Raw genomic sequence first — 6,829 nt, forward strand, 5'->3', positions numbered from 1 at the left:
CTGATGCAAAGAACTGACTCATTTGAAAAGATCCTGATGCTGGAAAAGATTGAAGGCAGGAGGAGAAGGGGATGACAGAGGATCAGACGGTTGGATGGCATCACCAACCTGATGGACATGAGTTTGAGCATGTACCAGGAATTGGTGATAGACAGGGAGGCATGGCATGCTGCAGTCCATGGGGTCGCAAAGAGTCAGACATGACTGAGTGACTGAACTGAACTGAAAAATATTAAATCCTCAGAAATTCTCTGATATACGTACCTGATTTATTTTGCTTTTATCCACAATTTCCCAAGTCTATTTGAACAATGAACCCTATTTTCCAACTTAAACACTGGAAGAAAGTAAATAATCTTTTTTGTATACTATAAAATACCTAAGGGCAACAAATTTTCACATATTTGTGTATAAGTTATTACCACTTTCATCATAATCCCAAAACTCATTTAATTTTTTATATGGCTAATGTCAGGGTTTTCAGTATTCATGTCACATATTTTAGAATTTATATCCATTGCTCAAATGTTCTCTGTAAATATTCTCACCATTTGCTTAGATAACATGCCTAAAGAAGGATCAAATGCCCCTACTTGTTTTATTTAGGTATATATGGCTCTTGTGTAGCAATTTCCTAACATGTAAGATTTCTATACAAAAGAGCTTAAACTTTCAGAAGTCTCTCCCAGACTGACAGTAAAGAGAAAGTAATAACCTGTTCTCCTGACAAAACTCTGTTAAACACTACTACAGGTGTTCACCTGCCTATTACAGGTGTTGACAAAAAAAAAAAGCCAACAACAAACACAGCTCTCCATTTTTTTTAAGGTAGGAAAACAAAAACAGTTTTTTAAAGCACTTTTGTATTAAACTTTTTTCATTAGTCTTTGAAAATAATTCTTTAATGGCTATATTTTAATAAGCATAACATTATTGACCTGTTTCCTTACTGTTGATCATTTACTGTATCTACTTATTTTGCTAATATTTTAAAATGCTAAGATAAATAACTTTGAACATAAACCTCTGGCTACAACTCTTATCATTTCTTCAGGATAAATTTATTAAAGTAGAATTTGGGGTCAAATAGACATATACACTTACAGCTTCTATAAGTGTTCATTTGCTTTTATGTGGGCATGAATTTTAAATTAAAAGCTCTTGATAGGCACGAGTCTTAAAGAGTACCTTAGTAGAGCACTTTCCTTTCATCATAATGAAGAGATTAAATATTCTTTTTCCTAAACTCTAACTTCACATTGTTTAAACTAAAGTATACAGTTACTATTACATACTATAAAGTTTTATGTCTTGCTATGCAGAAAGAAGGGAAAGAGAACGGAAACAGCACTATGATGAAAACATATATATATATTTAATAGGTTCTTCTGCAAGCTACTACCTTAGCCATTGGAAATAAACAGCTATTATACTATTAAGCAGATATTTGGGAAAAATTGTATGAAAATCTTGTTTTTGTTACATCTTCCTGGCTCACAAATTTTAATAATTTGATTTGACTCACAACTGAATATGGTAAATAACTACTAAAAGGGAACAAGTCAAAAGTTCTTCATCAACACATATAAGAGTCATCAGTAAGTTCCCTTGTGGTCTGGAGGCTAAGACTTGGAGCTCCCAATGCGAGGGCCTCGGTTTATTTAGTCCCTGCTTGGAGAGCGGAATCCCACACACTGCAGCTAAAGGATTTGCACGCCACAACGAACAGCAAAGATCCAGATGTCACATTTAGGACCTGGTGCAGCTCAATAACTTTTTTTTTTTTTAATAGAGCAATCAATTTTAAAGTGATAAAATCCTCTTTTATTAACAGAATAGTTAATTATATATCACTTCAGTTATCTTGCCTTTTATTCCATTTATTCATTTAGGTGTGGAGAGTGGTAAGGAAAGTAGGCAAAATATTTGAAGGCATTCTCTAATGACAAAGTATATAATAAAGTCAAGAGCATCGCTGGCAACATCCCATATGACTTCTAGATCTCAATGTTCTTTAATTTGCTCAAGAAGAGTTTATAATACTGAAAATCCACCTCTACTTTTTATTTCAAATCAACTGTTTATAAAGTAAGTTTGAGGTTTAGAAACTAGGGTTTAGATACTGTTACAAATTACAAGGCAAAGAAAATAATGAAAATCTTTAACTCAGGGTAGTTATTTCCTAACAGTTTCAATAAATCATGAAACTTCCATTGGAATGTGAAATTTACAATCCTCATAGAAAATAATAAACATACATTAAGACAAAATGCCTTATGTTGGTAAGAGCCAACAAAAGTTACTTGGAAAGAACATTTAAGGAAAGCATTCGTAGTCATGTTCAAAACTTGGACTCTCAGTGTAGAACATCAGAGCAAAACCCCTAAACAATTAGGAGGTAAATTTTTCTTTTTTATTGTTTTTGGAGGTAAACTTTTTATTTTGGAAACTGGGGGCCACGCAAAATAAGTATTTGATCCAATAGTTCTCTACATAATCACAGTAATGTAAACCCATGAAACAACTTTACTAAAACTCGAGTAACAATATCACATAATTAAAGTTATTGTTTTAATTCTTCTTTGTTCAACATGATACAGATAACTTAAAGAATTAGTTCATAATATGTTTACAGACATCTTTTTTAAATTTCACATCCCTACTTGGTGTGTTTAATTTCAAATTACATCTATTTTCTTTGAGATTAGAAAACAAGAAGGATGTGCTCTCTATTCCTAAAAGGTTCATGAGAACAAAATTGAGAAATCATTACAAGAAAGCTCTTGCCCATTTAGCAACTAATGGAGACTGACTTGCTTTTCTCCCTTTCAATCTCTGCCCAATCAATTCAGATTCTTTTTTATTTCTACTGTCACTCCATTATGTCAAGTAGTAAAGCATTTGCTATCTAGGCTAACTCTAAGGACAAGAAAAGGCAAGAGTGGAAATCAGAGGCAACATTTTAAAGATATATGAAAAACAAAAATATGAGAACATAAATTTTGCAAAATTACAGACTTACTGAGTTGGTAAAAGGAGCAAAGTCTTTCAGATAGGGCCTCATATAGACATAAACTCAAGATTATACATGAAAATGGCTGATAACACAATGGACCAGCTCAACGGCCTCTCACTCCAGTTCACTTAAATAAGCTGGAAGAAATTTTATTTTTAAAAAAGATAAATTTTTTTAAAAAATGTTTAAATTTTTCGTATTTTTCAAATTAAAAATTTTTTTTAAAAATTAAGAAAAAACACTGTAATTTCACAGTTAAAAGCCTAACCAAGCTCATCTTTTCTTACATTATCAAAACTGGAGACTCTCATTCCCATCTTTTTCTAAACTTCATCTCTCATTGTTCTTCCAGCCAAGGTAATCTATCTACTGTCCTGCAAGTACACCTTTGCTCTTTTCCTTTGATGATACTCTATTACCTTTTTCTAGTTAATATACGTTCATCTTATTTTTCAAAACAATTTAAACATATGTGGATTTTCATTTAAACTTTATGAATTGTACAAAACAGACAAAAAAGAAATTCAATAATTCCATTCACAATAATAAATCTGGTTTATATTTAACTAAGTTTCCTAGTTTTCTTTTGAGCATGGAAACATCTTTCTAATCTTTATCTCCCTCTTGGTCACTAAATCGCATCTGACTCTTTGCAACCTTATGGACTATAGCCCAGCAGGCTTCTCTGTCCATGGGATTTCCCAGGCAAGAATACTGGAGTGGGTTGCCATGTCCTTCTTCATGGAATCTTCCCCAATCAGAGACTGAACCCATGTCTCCTGCATTGCAGGTGGATTCTTTACCTGCTGAGCCATCCGGAAGCCCTCATGCACAGTTATAATACAGAAGTATTTTTATTTTACTTATTTAATAAGTATTAGTTGGCTATAATCTTCATAATTATATTAAATGACCACATAATACTCCATTAAATAGAAATAGACACTATAATCAGTACCCAATACTTCCTCTCCCTGTTAGTGCCCAAAGTATGGTAGGCAGGTGCTTAAAAAAATTTAAGTGAATAAATAGTTCACTTACAAACTTCCTCAAGTATATAAACTTCCTAAATGTAATGTCTTTTTTCTATTATCCACAATCAATTTTCTGAACCTCGATTACCTTAAATACTATAGCTATTGAATGTAGGATAAACACAGATAAACTAGATTTGAGTCTAACTTATCAGGGACTTGGGCAAAAGTAAAAATTTATTGAATTGATTCATTCATCCAATGAATTTTTTATAAATAGTTTTTAAAATCTAACACTATTCTAAATGTTGATGACAGTGTTGATGAAAGCTAGCGTATGCCTTCTTGCTTAGCTTTATCTTTCCTTATCTCTCTATTCTTTTATTCCACTTCTAGTCATCTTTTCTCCTACCACATTTCCAGATTTCAGGGGCCTGCCTTCACCCTGCCGGAAGTTTTTCTACCAGTTTCTCCCTAAGGCCCCAAGGAGAGAAGTGACTGCTACTTTGTTTTCCCTTTCCCCCAGCTCCCTGAAAACTGGCACAAGCTGCTTAGAATGCTTAGGCATTCTAGGGAGATTTTGAAAGGAAAAAAAAATCTTATTTGTATACCATAATTAACAGGTTTACTTTTTAAAAAAAAAGGTTTAACCCACCCAAGCCAACTGACTTTTAAAAGTAAATTTTAGTAACAAAAAGTGTCGGAGTATGTGGGGCAAAGTTCTTAAGCAAGGGGGGAGTTTACAAGGGGGGAGCTTATTTGTCTTCTAGACTACTTTGAAACCACTTCCCCTCTCAATACCTATTCCCAAGAAAACACCAATAGTAAAAAAAAAAAAAAAACACAATATGTAATTTGGCAGCTCCCTTTTGAAAGATTACCAATACTTAATTTATATTAAAAAAAAAAGTTAGGATAAGGATAATAGACATTTAAAGGGGAAGAGATCTTTTCATTAGTGATAGTCTTAATCCTTACTTTAGAGCCAAAGAAACTGAAGCACAAAAGGTAGCTTACTTAAGGATACCTAGTTAGCGGTAGAGCCTGGGCAAGCACTCAGGTCCCTTCATCTAGAATTCTTTACACTTGGAGATGCTATTTCTAAGATGTTTCTAATAAACAGTGTTGAATTAATACTGACCCAGGGCACACCTGAAACATCTTTTTTTAACAAGTTATTTCATGTCACTTGTTACTTAAAATCATTACCTGGTGAATATAGGCCAAATTCTTGTTAAGAGATCTGATAAATTAACATTTCACTGTGTTTATATAGCAAACAGTTAATAAAAATAAATATAAATGTAAAAAAACCAAAACCAAACTACTTACACATTACTGAAAGTCTCTCTGAAAATGACGCCAGATCTCAATTTGTGAATTCTGCAAGCCTCAGAGTTTGAGAAATACTGTATTAAAAAGAGTAAGAATTGAGCTCAAATTAATTCCAATCAAGTATTTTCCCCTAAGATGCCTGTGTATATTTAAAAGTTCTGTTAATAATAATAATTTGCAAACAAAAAGATTGCATGTATTGTTTTCATATGGTTAAGCAATTTTCATATACCAGCTCTTTCAGAAAACACATTTCAGTCAAGAACAACACTTAAAAAATAGTTAAAGGGGACAAAGAGAAAACAAAACAAAAAAATAAGGGCACAAAAGAGTAAATGTGTACAGAAACAAGAAGAAAGAAAAACATGTCAATTTCTGAGACATTATGTATAGTATCTCATTCCTAGAAGAAAAATATAGGCACAAGTACAAGAGGAAAAAACCATAGTTTTAACTAATACTGAATATCTAATAATAACAGGGAAATAGCAGCAGCAGCAGACACCAGACTGACCTAACTTGGTGGATCTTTGGTGCCTGTCTGGGAAATGGGAGAGATGTGGGGAAAGGGCTAAAATCAATTAAAGTGATTAAAGTGTCTTAGGATGGAAAAGTGGATAAAAAGAATGAATGCAAAATAACATTAAGTACAATCTTGCTACATTTTGGACTGCTAAAAATGATCCAGATAGATATTTATGTTTGAAAAAGTAGGACGCCACTCCACCTCAGATTCACTGAGTATCTTCAGTCAGTAAATATAGAGTGGTGGCTCAGATGGTAAAGAATCCGCCTGCAATGCAGGAGACCTGGGTTTGATCCCTGGATTGGAAAGATCCCCTGGAGGAGGGCATGGCAACCCACTCCAGTATTCCTGCCTGGAGAATCCCCATGGACAGAGGAGCCTGGCGGGCTACATCCAAGGGGTTGCAAAGAGTCAGACACGACTGAGAGGCTAAGTACACATCTATTTTTCAAATAATTCTAAAATCAAAACCAATACAATTTTGTAAAGTAATTAGCCTCTAATTGAAATAAATTAAAAAAAGAAAAATCCAGTAATGATAAAAAATAAATAAATAAAATCTTATCGTGGACAGGCAGCAAAGAAACAATGTAAATACAGATCTGCTGAAACAATTTTTAAATTCAGCATCAGATTATCACAAAAATGTTCTAGCTGAAATACTCAATGTATATGAAAAATACTGGAAAAATCTGAAAACTGCACCTATTTTATTGGTAGAATATCAGGCTTGTTTGACGCAATTATAAATTATGAATGTAGTATATAATCAATTCCAAACAAATTTTCTGCACACTGAGTTTCCTTATATAGTAAGAACATTTTATGACAATGACTTCCAAGTACCTATGCTCCACTAAATATTTGTTAGTAAAAAAACAAAGCATTTTCTTTAATGTTGAAATTTTCAGATTAATTTACAGCAGCATTCACAATATGAAATGTTTCCTCTTTGACAGAAGAAATTTCTAAAACTGT

The 6,829-nt window shown here is 32.9% G+C and overlaps 1 protein-coding gene across 9 annotated transcripts in view; it reads right to left on the reverse strand.

The window, feature by feature from the left end:
* DENND4A (DENN domain containing 4A) overlaps window positions 1–6,829 on the reverse strand; it is a 137,001-nt gene that overhangs the window by 90,227 nt on the left and 39,945 nt on the right. For 6 of the 9 annotated variants that reach the window (XM_059890360.1, XM_005211325.5, XM_005211323.5 and 3 more), the window contains exon 2: window positions 5,323–5,399. The exons of 2 other annotated variants lie outside the window; for them this stretch is intronic. The gene's annotated coding sequence lies outside the window, so the exon portion shown is untranslated. Of the gene's footprint in view, window positions 1–3,022; window positions 3,154–5,322; window positions 5,400–6,829 lie in introns of all 9 variants that reach the window. One more of the 9 variants, XM_059890361.1, reaches the window with a different exon arrangement.

Source organism: Bos taurus, chromosome 10 (assembly GCF_002263795.3).
Source record: "Bos taurus isolate L1 Dominette 01449 registration number 42190680 breed Hereford chromosome 10, ARS-UCD2.0, whole genome shotgun sequence".
NCBI lineage: Eukaryota > Metazoa > Chordata > Mammalia > Artiodactyla > Bovidae > Bos > Bos taurus.